This window comes from Ictidomys tridecemlineatus, chromosome 1 (genome assembly GCF_052094955.1).
Source record: "Ictidomys tridecemlineatus isolate mIctTri1 chromosome 1, mIctTri1.hap1, whole genome shotgun sequence".
NCBI lineage: Eukaryota > Metazoa > Chordata > Mammalia > Rodentia > Sciuridae > Ictidomys > Ictidomys tridecemlineatus.
Window position 1 is genome coordinate 156843333 of NC_135477.1, and position 24159 is coordinate 156867491.

Sequence of the window (24159 nt, forward strand, 5' to 3'; positions counted from 1 at the left end):
CCTCCTGGACTCACGGCATTTGGGATTATTATTCACTTATTATCATTCAAAACAAATAAGAATGATAAAACATCAGTTGGAGTCACTCCAGGATACAAGAAACTGGAATATCTAATAAAAACCATAGTATGCCACAAATAGAAACTATTAGAAAATGCAGAAAAACAATGGCAGAGGACATTCTGCACCTTCCCCCAAAAAAACAGATCACCTGAAATAACAGAGCAGTTCTCCATGTCCAATCCACTGGACACAAAGAGTACTGTTCAGAGCACCCTTAATTCAAGCCTCAGAGAAAGAAAATCTGTGTAAATCATCCAGCACTGAGTAGGACAACACTTTTAGTTTCCTTTCCTCTTTCATTACATTTGGTAAACTTCCTTCAACCTGAACTCTCTGTCGCTAAGGAGAAAAGGTTGTCACATTCAGGCATTCTTTGCTCTCCACTAGAAAATATCCAGCGACCCCCCACATCCAGGAAGTCTCATGATTTCACAAAGGGCCTTTACACCCACATTTCAGCCTGAGCAAATGTTTAACTCGAACTTAGGAAACATCACGGGATGCTGAAATCCACTCACATTCCAAGACTGACCTTCCCATGGGAGAATGTGGCCAGTTCTTGCTTGTTGACTCCTGTTTGATCTGCAGAGAAAGATGGTCATGGATTTCACAGACCCGGGAACCCATGTTCACTCGGCTCCCCCGCACATGAGCCCTTCCCTTGCCTCCTCTGACTGATGGTCTCCATTTCTAGAATCTCCTGCCTTGGCTCCTCCACCGTCTGAAGACAGCCTCATTCCTGAGATGCCTAACTCTGGAGATGTTGACCTCTTCCTCTACCAGATGGCAGAGTTCATCCCCCAGTGCTTCCAGACCTATGTCCAGAAAGAAAATAGGCAGGGACAAGCAGACCTGAGGTCCAGGGGACCACTGTCTTGTCTTCCCATCTCCCTCTACACCCCTCAACCATCAACTCCCACTGCCATTTTTATTATTATTATTATTATTATTATCATCATCATCATCATCATTATTATTTGTTATACATGGAAACAATACCTTTATTTTATTTATTTGTTTTTATGTGGTCCTGAGGATCGAACCCAGTGCCTCACACATGCTAGGCAAGCGCTCTACCACTGAGCCACTCCCCAGCCCCCGACTGCCATTTTTGAAATGGGAAATGGCAGAAGGGCAAAGTGAAGAAGAGGAGGAAGTGAGATTAAGAACAGTTGGTACCAGCTTTGTAACAGGGTGGAGGACTGCAGAGTCAGATCCTTTTTTTTTTAATTTACAATAATGTATTTAATCTTTGCATGCAATCAGAAAAAAATTCTTTCATCATAGTATTCATAATACCAAAAATTTTTCTAAACATGGGAACAGCCAGACTGGGGTCATAGCTCAGTGGTAGAGAGCTCACCTAGCAAGTGCGACCCTGGGTTCCATCCTCAGCACCACATAAAAATAAATAAATAAAATAAAAGGTATTAAAAATGGGAACCACCTATATATCTAATGATGGGGAATTTGTTAAGTTAATCCAAATAATTGAATAGAATGCAATAATTCAAGATGCTATTTACAAGGATCTTAAGGACTAGGGAACTGCCAATGACACAATGTTTGGTTTAAAACAGGATGTGCTTACATACAGCTTAATCTCAGCTGCATAAATATGGAAAATATATACAGTACCAGATATTCTTTTGTCTGCCAGAATCCCCTTCCCCCTTTTCCATTTCCAGTTTTTCCAGAAACTTTTGCACATCCCCCCCCATCTCCCAGTTTCTCTCTCTCACACACACACATATACACTCTTAAAGACCAAGACCTGCAACTCCTTCAAATGGAGTCGATGTGCACAATATGGCTGCGGCCACAGCGGATGGGTCCAGGGTGGACATCTGACCTAGGCTAGGACAATTCTCTTCTTCTCCAGTAATTCTGAAATTGAGACTGAGGGAATCTTTCTTTCCAGCAGCAAACACAGTAGAAGAAGAGTGCCTAGAGGCTGCAGAGGTGAGCCCGTGTGACCTGCCCGGTGGGCCAGAGACCCTGACAGCAGATCAGATTAAGGACAAAGGAGAGGGGGCAAATGCAGGCAAGAAGCAGCAGGAGGCTAAGAAGGAATATCCTGACCGCACCCCAGTCCCCTGTCTTGCTGAGTCTGAGACCTGGCCACAATTCTGCTCTTGGGGTCCACGAGACAGACAACCCCAGGCCCTTATAATAAAGTCTCCATCTTTTCTAGCCCTTTAAATTGTATTCACTAGTAACCAAAAGAACATTAACTATGTGCTCCCTCAAACACCCCATGACCTCTACACTCTCTTATTATACTAAAATATTGGTGGGGGCAGGGTGTGTGATTCTAAGTGACTTCTTTTTCCTTTTTTATTTTTCCAAGTTTCCCATGATGAACATTTTTATTATTTGGGTTTCAGTGTCTATCTCCAAATCTACCACCTTAATTCACTGACACACAATATACATACTTTGCCCATAATTAAAAGAAAACCTTTAGTTATCAGAAAATATACATTTACTGAATTTGTGTGTGTGTTGTGTGCAGTGTGCGTGTGTGTGTGTGTGTGTGTATGTGTGTGTGTGGCAGCAGTAGTAGTAGTAGTAAATCTTTTTTTTTTTTTTAAGAGAGAGTGAGAGAGGAGAGAGAGTGAGAGAGAGAGAGAATTTTTAATATTTATTTTTTTTAGTTCTCGGCGGACACAACATCTTTGTTGGTATGTGGTGCTGAGGATCGAACCCGGGCCGCACGCATGCCAGGCGAGTGCGCTACTGCTTGAGCCACATCCTCAGCCCCAGTAGTAAATCTTCATATCAGACAGAAAACAAAATTCCTGGAGACAGTCTTGGTGCATGTTTCCATGCTCCCTCCACTTCATGGTGTTTCTGGTGGGCTCAGCACCTCAAGTCCTCTGAAGTGCTGCCATGGGCCCTGCCCTTGCTGGCCACAGCCCAGTGCCAGCCTGGTCTTCAGACCACACCTCCCATTCCAGTCACTCTAAAGTCTCTACTGACTCATTATCCCGAGACCAGCCATTTGCATGTCTTACCAGAAAGGAAGAGCAGGAAAATCTCCCCCATCTTTTTACATGGTGTGACCATTTCTTTTCTTCCTTTGCTCCTCAAAACTACTGCCATTTTGACCTCTCCTGGGACCTGTCTTTTCTCCGAGTGAAGCTGTCAAACGCTCTATTCTTTGGAAGCCCAGAGCAAACCCTCTTTTCTCTCTGAGAATCAGAATACTTGGTTGGCACACCCCCTAGTGGTGGCCTAATGAATCCCCCTTAATTACTACAGGGTACAACCCCCAGGGTTTCTCAAAGTGTGTTCCACTGGACCCTAGTTCTACAGAAAAAAAAAAAAAAAAGCAGAAGAGAAAAGTAAGAAAAGAAAGTCAAATTTAGAAACATTGGGACAAATAAAAGTAATTGATGTGCTTTCTTAGTGGTGTCCTCAAAGTCTTGAATATGCTAATTAGCCTTAGGAACCCCATTGGATTCTTTTGGTTATAAGTAAATACAATTCAATGGGCTAGATAAGATGGAGACTTTATTATAAGGGCCTGAGGTTGTCTGTGTCGTGCATGGTATTCTAGATTTATTCTATCAAACTTTTAGGGAATAATTGCATGGCTCTTTATTGAGCATGTACTATCAATCATAATGTGCCCACTTACAGATGGTAAAACTGACGCTCACCAGGGTCAAATATCTTGCTTCCATTAGGTTGACATGACACTGAAGTTTGAGTTCTTGGCCATGAGGATATCCTGGTTTTACATCTATTCCAAGGCACTGTTCTGCAAATTCCACTTCTACATGTTGCTCTTCTCGGTCCCTATATTACCAAGGACAGTGGAGGACCACAAAGGGGAGAGAGGGCTCCCTCACTGCCTTTGGAAGCTTCTGGTTTCCGCGGTGAAAAAGGAAGAGTCAATGTCTCCGTGCCACAAATTCCCCTTGCAATCATCAGCAAAGGGGACGTGATAGGACATCATGTGGGGAGCCCAAGAGATGCACACTTTCGGATGATATTATGAAAAATACAGTAGGCTACTTTATAATTTATTTTTTGCAAAGAGAAGCTTGATTGTTTTTGAGCCTTATTACCTGTTGACCTGGTTTCATTACCAATAGGATATTTTGCAGGCATATGTTTTTTCATCTGTTAAAAAAATGAAAAGGATAATACCTCACATTTTTTTAATGTCAAATTTAAGTACATAAATCATTTAAAAGCTTAACTAGCAGGGTGGGCTTTTGAGGGGATAAGTTTTAAATAACAGATGCCAAAGATCATTTGACTGACATAACTGAAACTTTAGACTTCAGGCACAGCTGGATCCAGAGGACGAAATGAGACCATCATTAAATCTAAATGCAAGGTACTTGCATTTATAGAAAAAGAAAATAGAGGGCTGGGGTTGCGGCTCAGTGGGGGCTGGGGTTGTGGCTCAGTGGTAGAACACTTGCCTAGCACAGGTGAGGCATTGGGTTGGATCCTCAGCACCACATAAAATAAATAAAAAAGAAAGGTCCATCAACAATTAAAAAATATTTTTTTAAAAAAAGGAAATAGAATATAATGCTATAAAATTTCTTAGTCCCTTATCCTGGCTGACATTGATACTGCAAATAATTACATGAATGTTAAGAGTTTGGGGATGGACCCTTCTCCTTCAACTTTGCCTTTCAGCTACCCTTATTAAACATCTCTGTAGAGATTTGATTTTTCTTTTTTTTATTATTATTGGTCATTCAAAACAATACATAGTTCTTAATATATCATATTTCACAGTTTGATTCAAGTGGGGAGATTTGATTTTTCTATCTGTAAAAATGGGCACCAGACTCCTGGTTTTCCACTTCAGTGGAAGCTAGAAGTTGTAAAGCTATCAAATGCTTTTTCCTCAGAGGATTAAATTTTGGGATATATATGCATATACATATATATATATATTCCTATTAATATTCGCAGAAATAGCACTTTATACAAGCAAAGGGTTTCCCGTGTATCTATTTGTTTTACAAATTTATCATTTAAAACTCCATAATTAGCCTGCCAAAACCTATACCTTCAACATTACAACCACAATTAAAAGTCAATTAAGCCACAGGGGGAGAGAAAAGAAAATATAATTTTAAAAAAAGATATTTTTTAAAGTTTACACTGTGTGTGCATGTGTGTATTTGCAAGACATATATAAATGGCAAGACATATATAAATGGCAAACTTTAAAAAAAAAAGAAAAAAAAGACAGATAGATAGTCCCAGATTTTAATACCACCCCCAAGGTAGAACAGGTAGTGAAAATATAATAAAACATGTTGCGAGGAACTTGTCATGAATTTTAAAAACAAAAACGCCTACAGACCAAATAAACTGCTCTGACACTCCGCTAAATCTGAAGTTCCCAAACTATTTTAAATGACAAAGCAGAAGTTCCCAAGAGAGAGAGTCCAACAGAAATGGTTTGAGGGCAATTGCTGCTGAACTCACACAGAATAGAGCTTGGATAGACAGGCAGAGGCGGAGCCTGCTCCCCCTTGCCACCTGGGCCACTTGATGTTCCCAGACCCTCAGGACCAGACCATGTGTGCAGGGCAAGGAATCTGTGGACGAGCTTCTGGGAGCCTCCTGCACCCATCTCCCACCTGCCTGGTGGCTTGTCCATGGACCCAAAGGCAACTGTTTGAGGCATTTGACCAGCAACTAGCCTTATGCTTGCCAGTAACCACGTCCAGATGTCCTGTTGGAAGGCAGGCGGGAGCCTGGGCCCTGGTGGAGGGGGACACGCTCCCTCAGCAGCGCCCCTACAGGCCCTCGCCGTTCGTTCATCACAACCTCACCTGCCCTTGGATCTTGGTCGCATTTGAAAGCAGCACAGAGAGGAGAGCATAGCTCTATTTCACAGTAAGAGGCAAAGTGATTTACCCAAGATCACAGAGCTGAGATGACAGCCCGAAATTTCTGGCTCCTTGTCTAGCCCTGTGTCTACTAGAATAAGCTCATTAAGATCATCTGGGGATGAAGAGTGGGGAGGGGGTCCCATTCTGGTCCCCCATTCCAGGCTCCCCAGTTCAAATGCCTAAAGAGGTCAGAAGAGGGGTGGAGGAGGTGAGCCTGCCATACAGCGCGCACCAGAAAGCCCGAGTCCCGTGTCAGGACAGGCAGCTGCCTCCGGGCATCATCAGCGCATTGCTATTACGCAAAACAGCCAAGTGAAGGCAGAGAGCTGAATCTTTATGTGAAATGTCCTGGATATTTAAATATCGATTTTGTTGCCAATCACTAGGATAACTGCTGACAAAAAAAAAAAAGACTTCCATAAATAACAAGACCGTGTAGAGGCATTAGACCCCTTGTGCACGGATGATATGGTGGTTCCTCAAAATATTAACAAAGAATAACCAAGATTCAGCACTTTTACTTCTGGGAACATACCCAAAAGGAAAGCAGGGATTTAAGCAGATGTTTGCAAGCCCATGTTCATAGCAGCATTAATCACAATGGCCAAAAATGGAAGTGACACCTGTCCATCAGAGGATGATTAGATGAACAAATGTGGTATGAAGTAACAATAAATGTTGGCAAGGATGTGGGGGAAAGGTACACTCATACATTGCTGGTGGGACTGCAAATTGGTGCAACCACTATGGAAAGCAGTGTGGAGATTCTTCAGAAAACTTGGAATGGAACCACATTTGACCCAGCTATCCCACTCCTCACCATATACCCAAAGGACTTAAAATCAGTATACTACAGTGATGCAGCCACATCAGTGTTTATAGCAGCTCAGTTCACAATAGCTAAGCTATGGAACCAACCTGGTGTCCTTCAACAGATGAATGGAATTACTCAGCCATAAAGAAGAATGAAGTGATAGCATTTGCTGATAAATGGATGGAACTGGAGACTATCATGCTAAGTGAAATAAGCCAATCCCCCAAAAACCAAAAGCCAAATGTTCTCTCTGATATGTGGATGCTAACACACAATAAGAAGTGGAGGAGAATAGAACTTCATTGGATTAGACAAAGGGGAACAAAGGGAAGGGAGGGAGGATGGGAATAGGAAAGTCAGTAGGATGAATCAGACATAATTTTCCTATGTTCAGATATGAATACACAACCAGTGTAACTCCACATTATGTACAACCACAAGAATGAGGAGTTATACTCCATGTATGTATGACACGTCAAAATACACTCTACTGTCATGTATTTCTATAAAGGACAAATTAAAAATTTGAGAAAAAAATATGTGATCTGTACACACAATGGAATATTATTCAGTCTGAAAAAGGAAGAAAATTCTGACACTTCTACAACATGGATGAACCTGGAGGGCATGAGGCAAAGTGAAATAAGACAGCCACCAACAAAAGACAAATACTACATGATCCTACTTTTGTGCAGTACCTACAGTAGTTGAGTCCATAGAGACAGAAAGTAAGATGGTGGTCACCAGGGGCTGAGGGTAGAGGGGGTCTGGGGGTTGTCCTTTCATGGGTGTAATTTCAGTTTTTTGAGAAGAAAAACTTGTGGGGTTTGGCAAATGATGATGTAAACATATTTAATGCTATTGAACTATATACTTCTAAGAGGTCAAAGTGATACATTTCTTATTTTGTTGGTTTGTTTTACCACGATTAAAATTTTAAAACAACATTAATACTATGACTCTAACAAATTTATTTGCAGACTGCTTCAGGGCACATGCTAGAAATTTCTCTCCCACTCAGATACATGATACCTGTGTATCACCACCAAAGACCAAGATGTATCTACTAAAAGGGGGCCAAAGTGAAACTGGGCACAAAGGCACATGCCTTTAATCCCAGCTGCTTGGGAGGCTGAGGCAGGAGGACTGCAAGTTTGAGGCCAACATGGGCAACTCAGATAGACTCTGCCTCAAAATAAAATAAAGGTGAACTGGAGCTGTCGCTCAGTGGCAGAACACTTGCCTAGTACAAGTGAGACACTGGGTTCGAGCCTTAGCATCGCATAAAATAAACAAATAAAACAAAAGAGTCTGTTAAAAGAAAAAAAAAAAGAAGCAAATAAGGAAAAAAAGAATTTTTTTAAGAGAGAGAAAATTTTTTAATATTTAATTTTTAGTTTTCGGTGGACACAACATCTTTTTTTTAAATTTTTATGTGGTGCTGAGGATTGAACCCAGTGCCCCGCACATGCCAGGCAAGCATGCTACCACTTGAGCCACATCCCCAGCCCAGGGAAAAAGAATTTTAAAAAACAAAATAAAAGGTGGCTGAAGATGTTGTTTAGAGGTAGAACACTTATTTAGCACATACCTGAAAAAAAAGGTGGGGGGAGGACCAAACTAGAAGTACAAAGGAATTCAGCAAACCTGAGTTCAAATCCCACCTCTAATTCTTGCTAGCAGGATGACTTTGAACAAGTCATGTAATAGGTCATTTAATCTCTCTGACCATTGGTTTTCTTGTCTATTAAAGGGTACCAAAAATGGCTCCCTCCTTTCTTCAGCCCTCCCAGACCTCCAGCTAGTGAGGCTGTGTTGGTTTCCAATACCTTTGTATACTCCTATAGCTCTTCTATTCAAAATATTCTCTTTCTTCCCATAGTGCAATGCAATCCTTTGTTGTCCCCATAAAATATAGGGGTCCTTGTAGATTAGGCTTGGCCATTTTTGTACTCCGCAGAAAAAGAGGCCAAGCATACAATCAATGCTCCATAAATATCATCAAATCAAGCAACTGACCCACTGTTCACCGAGCACTTATTATGTGCCAGACACTACAAAGTACTGAGGAGACCAACAGAAGATCCATGTTCTTAAAGAAGGTGCATAGTGTTTGAGGAGAGGAGACACAGGTAAGGTCCAAAGTGTCTTACTACAAGTCAGACTCTGGGTCCCAACCACCTCAAGAAGGGGATATCATGAAGAAGAACTAGCTCCCCTTCTTTTAAACAGCTTCATTATGAGTTTCTTGGACTTTACCATGGTTTGAAAGTCCCCTCATCCCCAAAGTCATATGTTGGTGGTATTTGGGGTGAGTGATGGTGTTTGAGAGGTGATTGGAATTAGACAAGGTTATCAGGTGAGACCACCATGATGGAACTGGACATATGCTTGGTCTGTCTCACCATGTGATGCTCTCCGCCATGTTATGATGGAGCAAGATGGCCCTCACCGGGTGCTGAACAGATATCAGCACCATGCTCATGGACTTCCCAGCCTCCAGGATCATGAGTCAGATGAAACTTTATAAATTTATTAGTCCCAGGTGTTTTATTATAGCAGCAGAAAAAGACTAAGCACTAGAGATAAGAAATTCATCTGCTCACAAATTTGCTTAGAAATAAGACTGTTTCCCACATAAGGATATTTTCCATACTTATCAGGCACCATGATAAGTAGGAACAGAATCAGAACAGTTCCCCTAGAAAGCTTTGGACACTGGTCTCAGGACAGCGGGGTGGGGGTGGGAATCCTTGGGGCAAGGCAGGACACATCACTAGTGCATTTCCTTCTTAAGAAGCCAAGAGGGCTGAGACATGGATATCACTTAGCCCAACCCCGTCCATCCCCAATTAAATGGACAGTCCCCTGGGTCAACTGCATCATGGGTATGTGCTCATTCTCTAATCTGACTTGTCCTTGGAGGTTCCCCTCCCTGTCCCGCTGACCTTACCAGCTGCCTAGGGGAGCACAACTGAGAAGAGATTTGGCAATGATCCAGTTAATTTGATCAATGGAGACAGCCAAACAAATAATCTAGGCCAAAAATGTTCAGTTCTGTTGGGAGTCGCCCCGGCTCCAAAGACTAACTTCCCCATCCCCCAAGAAGAGCCGTCCAATGGTGAGCCCTGCTGGCTCACATGATCCTTACCCACCAATCAGACTAGCCCTGGTGGTTCACCTGATCCTTACCCACCAATCAGACTAGCCCTGCTGCTCACCCGATCCTTACCCACCAATAAAAAAGCAAAAAAACTGTCAAACCATTCCTGGCTCTATAAATATGCAGAGCTGTTCCTCAATAAACGGGCATTTGCTCCGATGACAAGCCTTGTTGGTTCTTTCAAGTTCAGGTGTCTACAGGGATCAAATTTCACTTCACTGACACCACACATGCAGGTTCATCCCTAAGGTAGGGGTTTTACTGAGAAGCACACCCCAGTGTCCTAGTATCGCAGGCTGTGCCATTGACCTTCAGCTTGGCTCAGTTTCACACTCCTCCATTTCCTCTCTGTGTCCTTCTCAGCCCCCAGACATCTCTGCCCCACCCCAAGGAATTGGTCCCCTGGAATTGGGGTGGGTCTTTGGCAGCTATTAGGGACTGTAGCATTCCCGTGTCCATGCCCTACTCTGACTATTTGAAATCTATTAAGATTTTCAACATTTGAAATACATTCAAATACTTGAAGGGACACAGTATAATGGTAGAATGTCAGGAGCCCAAAAAGTTTTGATCTTGAAGCTGTGGGGAGGTGGTGGAACCTCTAGGAGGCAGGGCCTCCTGGAAGGAAGTTAAGTCAGTAAGGACATAGACTTGAAGGGGGTACTGGGTTCCCAACCCCTTTCCCCTCTCCCACTCCCTTTTTATTCCTCTCTCAGCTTTCCAGCTGCCATGGGTGGACAGCCTTCCTCCACCATCCTCTCCCACCATGACACACTGAGCCACCCCAGGCCCAAAGCAATAGGACCATAATCTGACCATGGGACCATGGACTGAAACCATGAGCCAGAACAAAAACCCACTCCCTTATTCAGTTGATTATTTCAGGTATTTTGTGATAGTAACATAGAGCTAACTAATACAGTATGGAGAAATAGGTCTTATTCATAGCTTATAACCTGAACTATACTATCTTGGAGGTTGCCCTCTCCTTATGTTCCTAAATGCACTGTTATCGGGTCTTATCAGGCCATCCCTCTGCCCAGAGGATGATGAACCAACTCCTCTGCATGATGGAAGAAAATTTTACAATCCAATCCCAGAACATATGGATCAATTATGGTGGAGTTTCACTAAACAAACAGAAAATATAAAATCTCAGAAGTTTAAAAATAAGGGCTTAGTCTCTAAAAATAAATAAATAAATAAAATGTTAAAAAATTAGCAGCAGTCTACAACTCTGGAAGACAACACCCTTAATCTTTTACCAGGTGAGGCACAAGGCTATTTCCTGTGAAGATGTTTGTTTTGGAGCCGCTGGAACTCCTCTATTTCAGCCTATAGCAGAGAAGCAGACAAAACTTCAAATTCTAGGAAGTTCCATATACTAGGAAGAAAGCAGCTCCTAAGCAAAGCAGTGTTTCTCCCTTATCTGTTCCCGGCCTGGCTAGTTCTCTTTGGTAGGACTTCATCAGAAGTAGCAAGAAAGAGACAGCAAGCCACTGACTGTCCTGAGCTTTTCCTGCCATTCGTCCCAAAGCCACAGCTTCAGTCCACTTGTGCTTTGCTTCCAAGTTACAACAGGCAACCCATTCAAGTACTCTAAGAATGTTCCAACTGTCGCCAGTTTTCAATTTGAAAAACCTGAGTTCTAAATATCTGCCTTCCCACCTCCTCCACTAAGTCAATATCACATTTTAAATTATGGTCTGTGCAGCAATTCCTTCCAAGTATCAAATGCTCCTTCACTTAGGATGAGGCTCAGTTGCTAACACATCTAGGAATTAGTCTCTCGTGTAACCGAAATCCACTGTTGAGAAGAACTGGAAATTCTACAAAGACATGAAGAGATCTAGCGTCTACCTTTCTACTCCAGCACCTCTCCAGCAGAAAACTCCCAGGATAAGGTGCTCTTCATGGCACAGGAGGATCACTGGAAATGAATCACATGGCCAAGTCTAACTGCCAGGAATTCCAGGATGAGATTTCTTTTACCTGAGCACATTGCTGCTGCGAATATAATCAGGATTCTGATGTTAGGGTCAAAGGGAAGGAAGATGTTGGAGGAGCAGCCTAAGCCACAATTTGTATTTGTTTGCATTTAAGGCTCCCCAACTAGCGTTCAATGCATGTCATTTAAATTTGTAACCCCTTGGTGGCTAGAGCAATGCCTCTCATAAGAGATCAACCAATAATATTTAGTACACTTGAATAATCACTAACATCCATCCTTTGTCTGGAGAGATTTTTCCATAAGGATCTCAACTTAGAATGTCCCATAATCCTCCTACTACACCTGCTCTTTGACTTGCAATAAGGTTATGTCCTAAAAAAGACCATTCTAAATTGAAAATATTGAGCCTGGCGCAGCGGCACATGCCTGTAATCCCAGCAGCTGAGGCAGGAGGATCGCAAGTTCAAACCAGCCTCAGCAACTTAGCAAAGTTATAAGCTACTCAGCGAGATTCTGTTTCTAAATAAAATATTTTTTAAGATGGGCTGGGGATATAGATCAGTTGTTAAATATCCCTGGGTTCAATCCCTAGAATCAAAAGGAAGAAAGGAAGGAAGGAGAAGGAAAGAAGGAGATATTGGACGTCAAACCCTCATAAACCAAGGCCCATCTGTATTTTCGAAGATGTCTCTTCTTTTCTTCTACTCTCTTTAAACCAGTTTAGGTTTCATTCAGGATCTCACAGGGTCATTTAGAACCATACTAGCCAAATGTGGTCTAAGAAGTACAGCTTTTCTGCAAACTGCAAAGAAACTATGTCAATAAGCAGCGTGCTTAGTTTGGCTGACATTTTGTCCGTAGCTAGACTTTCTCAAAGAAGAAGCAAGGCTGCTCTCATTTGCATTCTGGAATATGCCCCAGTCTTTCCATGGACCAGTTCAAGTCAAGTGGCACTGGTGTGCTGGCCATTTTCAATGACAGTAGGACTCACGGGAGGCTGTGGGAAGCTAGGTGGTTGATTTCACACCGCAGTCAGCATTCTCATTAAAACAAAAAGACTGCAAAAGATATGTAATCACAATTCAAAAAGACCTTGACCTTGTTTAAAAGGGAACCAAATCCAGCCACTGCATCTTTATTGGAAATCCAGGTAATCCCTACTCTGCACTGGTCAGAATGGGGGTAGCTGTGACTTAGCAGTAGGTAAGAAGAAGACTTAAAGGTCTTAGTCAATATCAGCTCCTTAAATCCCAGCTGTGATGTGATCACCCAAAGAGCCCATGTGAACTTAGGCTGCATTAGCAAAAGCACTGAATTTAGAACAAAGGAGGTGAGGCTCCAACTTTACTCTGTACTAGGCAAAACATGCATGGAATGTTGTGCTCAGTTATGGGAATATTATTTAGGAGGGATGTTGAAGAACTGAAACGTGTGCCCACGAGAGCAACCTGAATGGTGAAAAGATTCAAAACCATGTCATATAGAAATAGTTCAGGGAATTGCTAACATTTATCCTGGTGAGAAAGTTTGGAGACCACAACCTCTATCTTCAAATATTCAGAGAACTATTTTGTGATGAAGAGCTTAATCTTGTTCTGGAAAATCTAAGGCATGGAGCCAAAACCAATAGATGGAAGATACAGAAAGGTAGATTTGGGCTTAATATCAGTAAGAAATTCCAACAACCAGAACTGCCCTCAGGGGCACGCTACCTGGAGGACCATGAACTCAGCCACTGGAGAGGCTGGACAGATTCCCAGAAGGGTAAGGTAGGGTGAGTTCAAGCTGGAAAGTAACTAAAGGATCCAAGCCACACCTTCCCTGATCCCGTAGCTTGGAGGTTTGCAGCCCACAGAGCCCTTTCCCAATTGTCTCCTTTGAGTCTCAAGGCTATTAGGGGTAAGCAGATTGGATTACAAATGAGAAAATGTCACTGGGTTAAGTGGAGATCTATCCTAGGTCACCTGATCCCAAGTCCACCTCTCTGGGGGGGATCGCCAGGAGAAGCCTCACTTCTTTTTCTTTTTCTTTTTTTTCCTTTTTAGTTATACATGATGTTAGAGTGTATTTTGACATATTATAAATACATGTACATTCTTGTGATGGTTCATCATGTGGAGTTACACCAGTCGTGTATTCACATATGAACATGGGAGAGTTACATCTGATTCATTCTACTGTCTTTTCTATTCCCATCCCCCTCCCTCCCCTTCATTCCCATTGTCTAATCCAATGAACGTCTATTCTTCTCTCTCTCACATTATAGTGTGTGAGCATCACCATGTCAGAAAGAACATTCAGGTTTTGGTTTGGGGGGATTGGCTTATTTCACTTAGCATGATAGTCTCCAGTTCCATCCATTTACCAGCAAATGCCATAATTTCATTCTTCTTTATGGATAAGCCTCCCTTCTTAATGAGAGATTGACAAGCCAGCAGAGACCCCCCCATGGAAGACAGCTGAGTAGGAGCACATGGTTTGTCTGTCTTCCCAGTTATTTCTCCCACTCTAAAAGGTGCACCTGTGGCTTCATTCCCTAAGTTAAGAACCTAGGCTTTTGACAGATATCAACAAACTGAAATCAATGGACCCAATCTGACCTGCCACCTGTTTGCATAAATAAAGTTTTATTGGAACACAGCCTCACCCATTCATTACATATTGTCTATGTCTGTTTCCCTGCTATAAAGGCAGAATCTAATAGCTATAACAGAGGGCATATGTCTGGCCAAACCTAAAATATTTACTTTCTGGCCTTTTTCAGAAAAAGTTTGCAGACTTCCACTCCAGGATATCAGTGTAGAGTCTGGATACTAGCTCATGTTGTCTATTGAAAATATGAGAAAAATTCTACAAGAGTGGGAACCTCATTCAGGAAGCAAAATTCCTTTTGAAGCATTTCTTAATGCAAGAGAAAGAGCCCCAAATCTTTCATAGACCAAAAGTTTTTATCTTCGGTGTCTTGGGTTTTATATACTACTGCCCTAGGGGACAGTTACTTAAACAATTTAAAAAACATATAATAAACCAATTGTCCCATCACTGTGTCTGTTTTTAATAAGCACAGACAATGCACTCAGCATAGCTAAGGAAAAGAGCAATGTGATTCTATGAATCAATATTAGGACCTAATTAGCCATGGAGCCCAGGCCGATAACAGCTTGTCATACCTTTCAGCCCAAAGAAAGCTCAGGTGGAAAGGAGAGAGGGAGGGAGGGAGGGAGAGAGAAGATTATGATAAACTGGTTTCCTAGGTAACTCTGTTTATAACCACAATGATGTTGCCATATTTTTAATGATAAACACAAAGGTTTGATGTGCGATTATATAATATGTACTGTCTTGATGCTGGTTCTACTCTAGCAAAGGTGAAGCCAGATACAAATTTGAAATTTTGTCAGGCCAGGAAAATTAGAGAAGCTTTTGCTAACCCCCACCTCAAACATCTGTTATTACTTTATTCTCTGAGCACCAAAGAGCTCAAGAATATAGAAACAGATATTTGTGGTGCTCAATGAATACTACCTACTCATTCAGCCCTTAGAGTTAGTTATAGCATTTAATACACTATTTCCCAGGTAGATGCCCCTTTGTCAACTCTTCCACCAGATCTGTGACTTGGGAAGGGTCAGGTGGGGAGCTATGCAGAAGGAAGGGGACCCCTAGAAGGCTGTCAGTCATCAGAGTCAATGCTGGGGTTACCAAATTGTCTTGTCACATACATTCCCCTCTCCTTTATCAGGGATGTCTGTACCCAAATTTGTGAGGAAAAACAATGCTTTTTGTTTGTTTGTTTGTTTGTGGGGACTGGGAATTGAACTCAGGGGCACTCGACCACTGAGCCACATCCCCAGCTCTATTTTGTATTTTATTTAGAGACAGGATTTCACTGAGTTGCTTAGTGCCTTGCTTTTGCTGAGGCTGGCTTTGAACTCGTGATCCTCCTGCCTCAGCCTCCCAAGCCACTGGGATTTCCAGGCATGTGCCACTGAGCCCGGCGAGAAAAATGCTGGGATAACACCAGATACCGTAAGTTGAATCACAAAAGCCAAGGTTAGCAAACTATGACCCATGCCAAATGCAGCCCATTGCCTGTTGTTGTTAATAAAGCTTTATTGAAACACAGTCACACCCACTCATCTGAAGACTGTGGTTACTCTCCTGCTTCCATGGCAGAACTAAGCAGGTGCAAAAGAGATGTGTAAGGCTCATACAGCCTGAAGTGTTTATACTAACTAGCCCTTTACCAAAACGTTTGCCAAGGCCTGCACTAAGCACCCATATTCTGAACCCACCTATGATTTGATTTCTTCTGCTGTAGAGGCCAGAAAGCAAAGCACTCAGCTCCAGATTCTTTGTGCCTCAAGGAAGCAAAGTGGAAACATTTTGGCCAGTGAAAAGCAGGCAGAAGTCCCTGAAAAGATTTTTCCTCCCTCAACACCCTCTCCAAAAAAAGGGAAAAGACTCAAAAATGTAACCATGTTGCTCTTTACCTTTCTCACTTCTTCCTTCTCTTCCAGACCCCTTCTTCCTGGAACACAGACCCAACACCTGGAGATGCAGCTGCCAGAAGGAACTGGTTCTGGTTGACGTTCTTGAGCGGGTGCCCAGCACTGGACGGTGCTCTACGTAGCTCCCGATTTCTTGTGACATGGGAAACTGCTACTTCCCCACTGAGCCATTCTGGCAGGGATTTTAGCTACTCCGAGCAGAAATGAGGCCTCACTGATCAAGTTTAAAAAAAAGGTGAAGTCAGAATCTAACAAGTTGGATGATGATACGAAGGTAGAGTGGGGACAAGAGTCAGAGTGAGAGAACCACTCTGGAAAGCAGTATGGAGATGCCTCAGAAAACCTGGAATGGAACCACCATTGGGCCCAGTTATCCCACTCCTCACAATATACCAAAATGACCTAAAATCAGCATACTACAGTGGCATAGCCTTATTAGTGTTTATGGCAGCTCTATTCACAATTGCTAAGCTATAGAACCAACCTAAATGAATGGGCAAAGAAAATGTGGTATATATACACAATGGAATATTACTCAGCCATAAAGGGAGAATGAAATTATGGCATTTGCTGGCAAATGGATGGAACTAGAGACTACCATGCTAAGTGAAATAAGCCAGTCCCAAAAAACCAAAGGCCGAATGTTCTCTGTGTATACAGACGCTAACACACAATAAGGAGGGTGGGGTAGAAGTAGTTTGGATTAGACAAAGAGGAATGAAGGGAAGGGAGAGGGGTGGGAATGGGAAAGGCAGTAGAATGAATCAGATGTCACTTTCCTATGCTCACATATGAACACGTGACCAGTGTAACTCCACATCATATACAGCCACAAGCATGGGAAGCTATACTCCATGCATGTGTGATATGTCAAAATGCATTCTACTAGGCTGGGGTTGTGGCTCAGTGGTAGAGCACTTGCCTGGAATGTGTGAGGCATTTGGTTGGATCCTCAGCACCATATTAATTAATTAATTAATTAATTAATGTTATAAAAATGCATTCTACTGTCATGTATAACTAAAAAAAACAATAAATTATTTTTTAAAAATTAATTTTAAAAAATGAAGAAAGAGTGAGAGAGAGGTAAGTTGCCCAGATGAGAAAGCAGACCTGGGCCCTGATGGACTAGGAGGCGAAGAAACACGGGGGCCACTGATAATCCCGCATGTGGTCCTTCTGAAAATGACATGGAGCCCAATGCCTTAGCAGAGATTTCCCTGAAAAATAGAACCCATAGGGGAAGGGGAGGTGGGGGGGTGAGGGAGATTTAGTTTAAGGAATTAGCTCACACATTTATAGAGGCTGGCAAGTTCAGAATCTGCAGGACTGGCCAGCCGGTGGTAGACCCGGGAAGAGCCCACGTTGCAGTTCAAGTCTGAAGTTCATCTGTTACAGAATTTCCTTTGCTTGGGGAGGGTCAGGGTTTTTTTCTTTTCAAGCCTCCAATTGATTAGGCAGGGCCCACCCACTTGGTGGAAGGCAGCCTGCTTTACTCAAAGTCCACAGATTTCAATGTTAATCTCATCCCAAACACTGTCACAGAAACATCAGAATAGTGTTTGCCCACATAACTGGACAAATGGCTCAGCCACGTTGACACATTAAAGAAAACCATCACAAGCCAGTTGTGCCCACCAGGACTTCACCACATGTATGTCTAAGTTTACCTAACCATGTGTACATGACAGTGTGACAGTGTGTGTAACAGGAAAGAGTCTCTGGGGCCAGAATGAACAGGAACGATCATCTAGCTGTGTGGCCTTACTGACTTACTTCACCTCTCTGTGCTTCTGTTTCCTCATCTGTGAAAGGGACATAGTAAGAGCACCCAGCTAATAGAATGGCTATGATGAATAATGAGTTTTTAAAAAACTCAGAACAGTGCCAGCACATGGCAGTGAGTGTGGGCCCGTGGTACAACTGGAGAAGTGAAGATATTAGGCAACTCTGGAGTCACAGAATAAAGATGTGCACAATGTCTTTTAGCGCTCCGTGATCGTGATCTTCTTCCAAGCACACCGCTGTCTGCCAGTGTTGGAAACCTCCAATAAACATCTGGAGGCCCACTTCCTTCCTCCTCAGGCCCCTCTGCACAAAAGGCTCTCCTTAAATAGGTTCCAGTTCTCAAATTCACTGCCACACACAGTGAGCTGGAGGAGAAGGACAGGCGCAAAAAAGTTTTAAAAGTTTAAAAATAATTTTATCATCTCTCAGTTGTTTCAACACACACAGACACACCATCGCTGTGCCCAGCCAAAACCTGCCCTGAGTCAGATACACCTGCACCTCACAGCCGCAAAGACACCCCACGGTCAGCTTGCCCCAGAGAAAAAACGCCCTCCCAAGTTTTCATCACAGAGATGGTTTGTTAGGGTCTGTAAACAAGTCAAGATGGTGCCTGGCATTTTGCCAGAGGGAGTGGTTTGTGAAGTAACGTCAGCGAGCCCATTAAGTGTGGAGATTCCTTATTGGTTGACTACTGTATCTAGTTTATGTTAATTAAGATAAGCTGTGTGGAATGTATATATACCCCTCCTGTCCTACAATAAACGGCTCCCACTCCTGCTGTATCAATGTACACAAGGTGTTCGTCACCCCACCACCACCCCCACCACCCCACCCCCCCACCCCGGTTATTTTGCTGCAGCTGGACTGTGGCAATGGTTGGGAGCAATGTTGGGAGCTTTGTGTAGCTCTCAAGAAAGTCCCTTGTTTACTGTTAGGCAGGCAGGTTCAGGAGCAGCAGAGCTGGTGAAATGTTGTGGTTGTCTTGCAAGAAAGTTCCTCTTCCCAGGAGCTAAGGGCCTGAGATCAAGGTCAAGGCTGATAAGACTCTAGCACAGAGCCTCCTCATGGAGGGCATAACCATAACAACTAGGCCTCCTGCACCTTTGCACAGAAACATCCCCAGGCTCCAAGCATGCCACAGCCTTGAGGTCATCAGAGACCCCAATCTTAGACACTGTTCTCCCATTCTCCATCATCATTCTCCACAGATCTCCATTTCAAATAATTATCCCAGGTAATCGCCATGCAGGTGGTCAGCAGAGGACAGGCTGAGAAGACTGGAGCGGGCCCTGCTGGTCTTAGCTGCTGATCCTGGCCCTTGCTTTCTGCCCCTCCTTTCTCATTGCCCACAGCAGCCCTGGTGACCACCGACAGAGTTACCAATAGCCACAGGCACAGTAAATGGGCAAGGGGCCATGCCCAGATCCAGTAACCAAGATGTCGGGTCTCAGGGGGACACGAAACAGCTCCATTCCTAAAGATGAGTTTGGAGAACATCTTCCTCTGGCGGGCTCTGAGAGCAGGCCACCCCAGACTGTGGGGGACTGTAGCTTCTGCTGTAGTAATGGAGCCAGAGAAGGAAGTGACCACAATGGCTTTTAGGGGTGGGTTTTAGTTGGGTCACTGAAATGGACAAGTGACCTTTTAAAGCCCGTTTCAATTCTGGAGATCTATGAGGCTAAACAAATCAGCCCATTAAGAAGGAAGAGAGGGGCTGGGGTTGTGGCTCAGTGGTAGAGCACTTGCCTAGCATGCATGAGGCCCTGGGTTCGATCCTCAGCACCACATAAGTGTAAAATAAAGATATTGTGTCCACCTAAAACTAAAAAATAATAAATATAAAAAAAGAAGAAGGAAGAGAAAATATGGAGCATGTATGTCTACGAAGCCTGAAGTAACTCCCACGCACCGCACCGTGGCTACCCTTTCTCACTGAATTGACAACTGGCTGGATGACTGGCATCTGTGCTGCACCGCAGGCTCTAGGAACAGGGGTCTTGTCCATCCCATGTGAAGCTCTATCCTCAGCTCCTCGCCAGTGTCCAGCATATAATAATGACAGACCTGTATGGAGCATGTGCCATGTGCAGACACCGTTCTGAACACATTACTCATAGTACCCCATTTAATGCTCATAATGACCCTATAAGGTAGAACCCATCATAATACCCGACTTGCAGATGAGCAAACTGAGGCAGAAGAAGACTGTTTGGGGTCACACAGTTACTAAGTGATAAAGCCAGAAGTAGAACCTGGATCTCAAGGCCTCTGCTCTTGCATGCAGTAGGTGCTCCATAAAATATTTGTGCATAGAAAATATCTCTGAGATATTACCAGTGAATTGAAATGAGAGTTACCTAGACGATAGCCTAATATGTGAAAACAAAAACAGTCGCCAGGTACAGAATAAGCTAATATCCAGTGTTTTCTGCCACAGACAACATAATTAGTGTTTAGGTGATTAAAGCTTTCATGAGTTTTTTTTTTTTTTAATGCAATACATTCGTGTGTGCAAATACACTCCAGGCCATGATTTTTGCAAAATGCTATGTAACTTGCTTCTCATAAAAAAAGTGACTTCTGAGTCTCCCTGAGAAGAGACTCCCTGGGAACCCTCCCATCAGACGTCCCTGCTCACATGAGTCCTCAGACCCTCATCTTGGCCCAGTCGTTCGGAGCAGTTCCTCCAACTCCCCATACTGCAGGGGGGGCCCTGCCAGGTGGTCCTGGAAGTGATGGCCACCTGCCCTGCCTTGCCTTCTTCCCCCAGCCCCTCAGACTCTTCTTTCTGACTTTCTTCTCTCTCCGAAGTTGCCCTTCTGGCCATTTTAACCCAAAATGACTCATCAGATTACAATGTTGACTGGGAAAAGAAGAGACGGTGTGGTTTTCCTCAGCAGGGGCAGGCAGCCACTTCCAATGAGTTCATGCACATGGAAGGGACCATGGAGCCCTGTAAAAGTTCAGGGGATAGTGACTGTCACCACTACCAGCACCCAGTTAACTAGGGTAGGTCAGAGTGGCATGGTTAGTGAGCAGTCATAGCCCCAGGTGAAGCTTCAGATACATGACCCTGTGATCCTTCCCACAAGCTGAGCTAGATCCTATCAGCTTCTGTTTTACAGATGAGGAAACAGAGGTTCAGAGTAGCTCAGCAGTGGGCTCACAACAGGGATGGAAACAGCAGGGAAGGGTCTCTTAATCAAAGAGCTAGATGGCATTTTTAGGTTGCTGAAAGGGAAGACAGAGCAGGACTCAAGGGCATGTCTTTTGGTCCATGGGAGGAAGAATTTTGTGGCTGAGAGAGACCCTGAAGAGCAACTAAGGAAGGAACTTCTTAGTTGGCCCTCTGGGTGATTGCCCCTGCCCTTTGCTCTGCTCACATCTCTAAACCCAACATAGGGAAGCAACAGCGCTTTCCCCTGAATTCCCATAACATTTCTTTATGGATGGAACTGAAGACTATCATGCCAAGTGAACTACTGTCTACATGCCACCCCCAAACCACTTGTGTTTGTGTCTCATCCTCCCTACAAGATGGAAAGTTACACACCCCTGACTCATAATGAGAGTTCAACACTGAGAAATGCTATCAATGCAACAGGGCTGCAAGAAACATTCAGAGCAGCATCCTGGGTAGAGGAGTCAGAAGGACTTGGCCAGCTCACTCCATGTCACTCCATGTCACTCCACAGCTGCAGCCTGAACCTTTAATAGTGATCTGTCATGTTAGACCTTGGAAGGAAAATGGGGCCACAGCAAGTGTGAACAGATGCAGGAGCCAGACTGTCTGTATTAGAATCAATGCTTATACAAGTAACAGTAAGTGTTGGTGAGGATATGGGGAGAAAGTTCACTCATACATTATTGGTGGGACTGCAAATTGGTGCAACCACTATGGAAAGCAGTATGGAGATTCCAGAGAAAACCTGGAATGGAACCATTATTTGACCCCACTATCCCACTCTTGGGTTTATACCCAAAGAACTTAAAATCAGTGATGAGGAGTTTTGAAGCTACCTTCCATCACTATAGTGATGCAGCCACATCAATGTTTATACCAGCTCAACTCACAATAGCTATGCTATGAAACCAGTCTAGATGCCCTTCAAGAGATGAATGGTAAAGGAAATGTGGTATATATACACAATGGAATATTATTCAGCCATAAATAAGAATGAAATTATGGTATTTACCAGTAAATGGATGGAACTGAAGACTATCATGCCAAGTGAAATAAGCTAATCCCCCCAAAAAATAGAGGTTAAATGTTTTCTCTAATACATGGATGCTGACTCACAACAAGGGAGGGTAGAGAGGGGAAGAACAGAAGTCCATTTAATTAGACAAACAGAAGTGAAGTGAAGGGAAGGGGAGGAGAATAGGATGAACAGCAGAATTAATTGGAGGTAACTTTCTAGCCTTGTATTTGAATATACAACAAGCATAACTCCACATGGTGTACAACCAAAAGAATAGGATCCTAATTAGAATCATTATCATTAATATATATATATATATATATATATACATACATACATATATACATATATATATAGTCTAATTATATTCTATTATCATATATACCTAAAAAGAACAAATAAAATTTTTTTAAAAAAAGAATCAATGCTCCAGCACTTCCAGGCTGGGTGACCTTAGGTAAGTTACCTACTCCTCTTTGCCTCAGTTTCCTCATCTATAAAATTAGAATGCTAATAATACTATCTATATGAGAAGATTCATTGAAAGAGCTAACTAACTTATACTCACTGCTTGATATGCTTTTATAATATTTTACCTTTAAATACTGTTTTCTTATTTCAACATAAGAGAATGTTGCAGAGAATGTTGACTCAGTTGACTCTGCAACATTTTTGGGTACATTCTGTTTTGCTCATGGATGAACACATTGCTCATCACACTGAAGAACACAGATCCCTTCTCTGCTGGACAAAATATTGCCTTGGAAGGTAGCTTCAAAACTCCTCATTGAGTTCCAGAAATTGCTGTGCATTTTTACTATTTCAGGATGTGGTTAGTATAGTTCCATTTGACCAATTAAACAAACGTTTAATTGGTTTGTTTAATAGGCTCTACCCAGTCTTCATTCAGCATTAGATTTTATACTGACAAGACCTAGACCCCTAGATTCACTTCAAATGTCTCCGTACAGTCTGGCAAGAATATAAAAAAATGTTCAAAACATTGACCCTGTAATTCTGCTTAGTTTAGATTCTAAGGAAACAATCAAAAATGTTCAAGAGGATTTGAGTAGAAAACATTTCATTGTAGTATTAATTATAAAGGTAAATATCTACATAATTAAATATAATCTAAATATAAACTAAATATAAATAATATAGAAGTAGTCAAATACATTTTTGTTGACCCACCAACTGCTAACTTATGCAGTCATTACAATGTTACAAAGACATTTAATGATGGGAAAACATATATCCAATAGAATATAAAATATGTACCAAATAAGATACAAAATTGTGTATGTGTGTGTGTGTGTGACACACACAAGCCCACAGTATATGCACATATCTATGACAACACTTTATGTTTGTGTACATAGAAAAAAGACTGAATGGAAATATAACAAAAATGTTCAACACTAGGACTTCTGGATGGTAGGACAATGTATGTATTTTTTTCTTTTCACCTAGAACATTCTTCAAATGTTCTCTAGTGAATATGTCTTTCTTCTATAATCTGAAAATAAAAGTGTTTTTTTTAAATCATTCCAACTCTTTAATGAATTCAGGTGCTCCCATCCTGGATCTTCTCCAGCTCCATTATATCATCTTTAAGAATCAATAGCCAATATGGCACAGGATTTTCCAGGTGTCCACTTTGGGGAAATCAGATTTCTAATACTCTCAGCGCTCTCTCCCTCTCCATTCCTCCCTCTGTGACTCTCTCTCTCTCTCTTACACACACACACACACACACACACACACACACACACACACAGCCACATCTGC

At 42.6% G+C, this 24159-nt stretch overlaps 1 protein-coding gene and 1 non-coding gene across 2 annotated transcripts in view; one reads left to right on the plus strand and one right to left on the minus strand.

Moving 5' to 3' along the window:
- Positions 1-24159, minus strand: part of LOC144367169 (transient receptor potential cation channel subfamily M member 8-like) — a 465203-nt gene that overhangs the window by 389766 nt on the left and 51278 nt on the right.
- On the plus strand, positions 19885-19957 carry Trnaa-agc (transfer RNA alanine (anticodon AGC)). The gene has a single exon. It is a non-coding gene; the product is annotated as a tRNA-Ala (tRNA).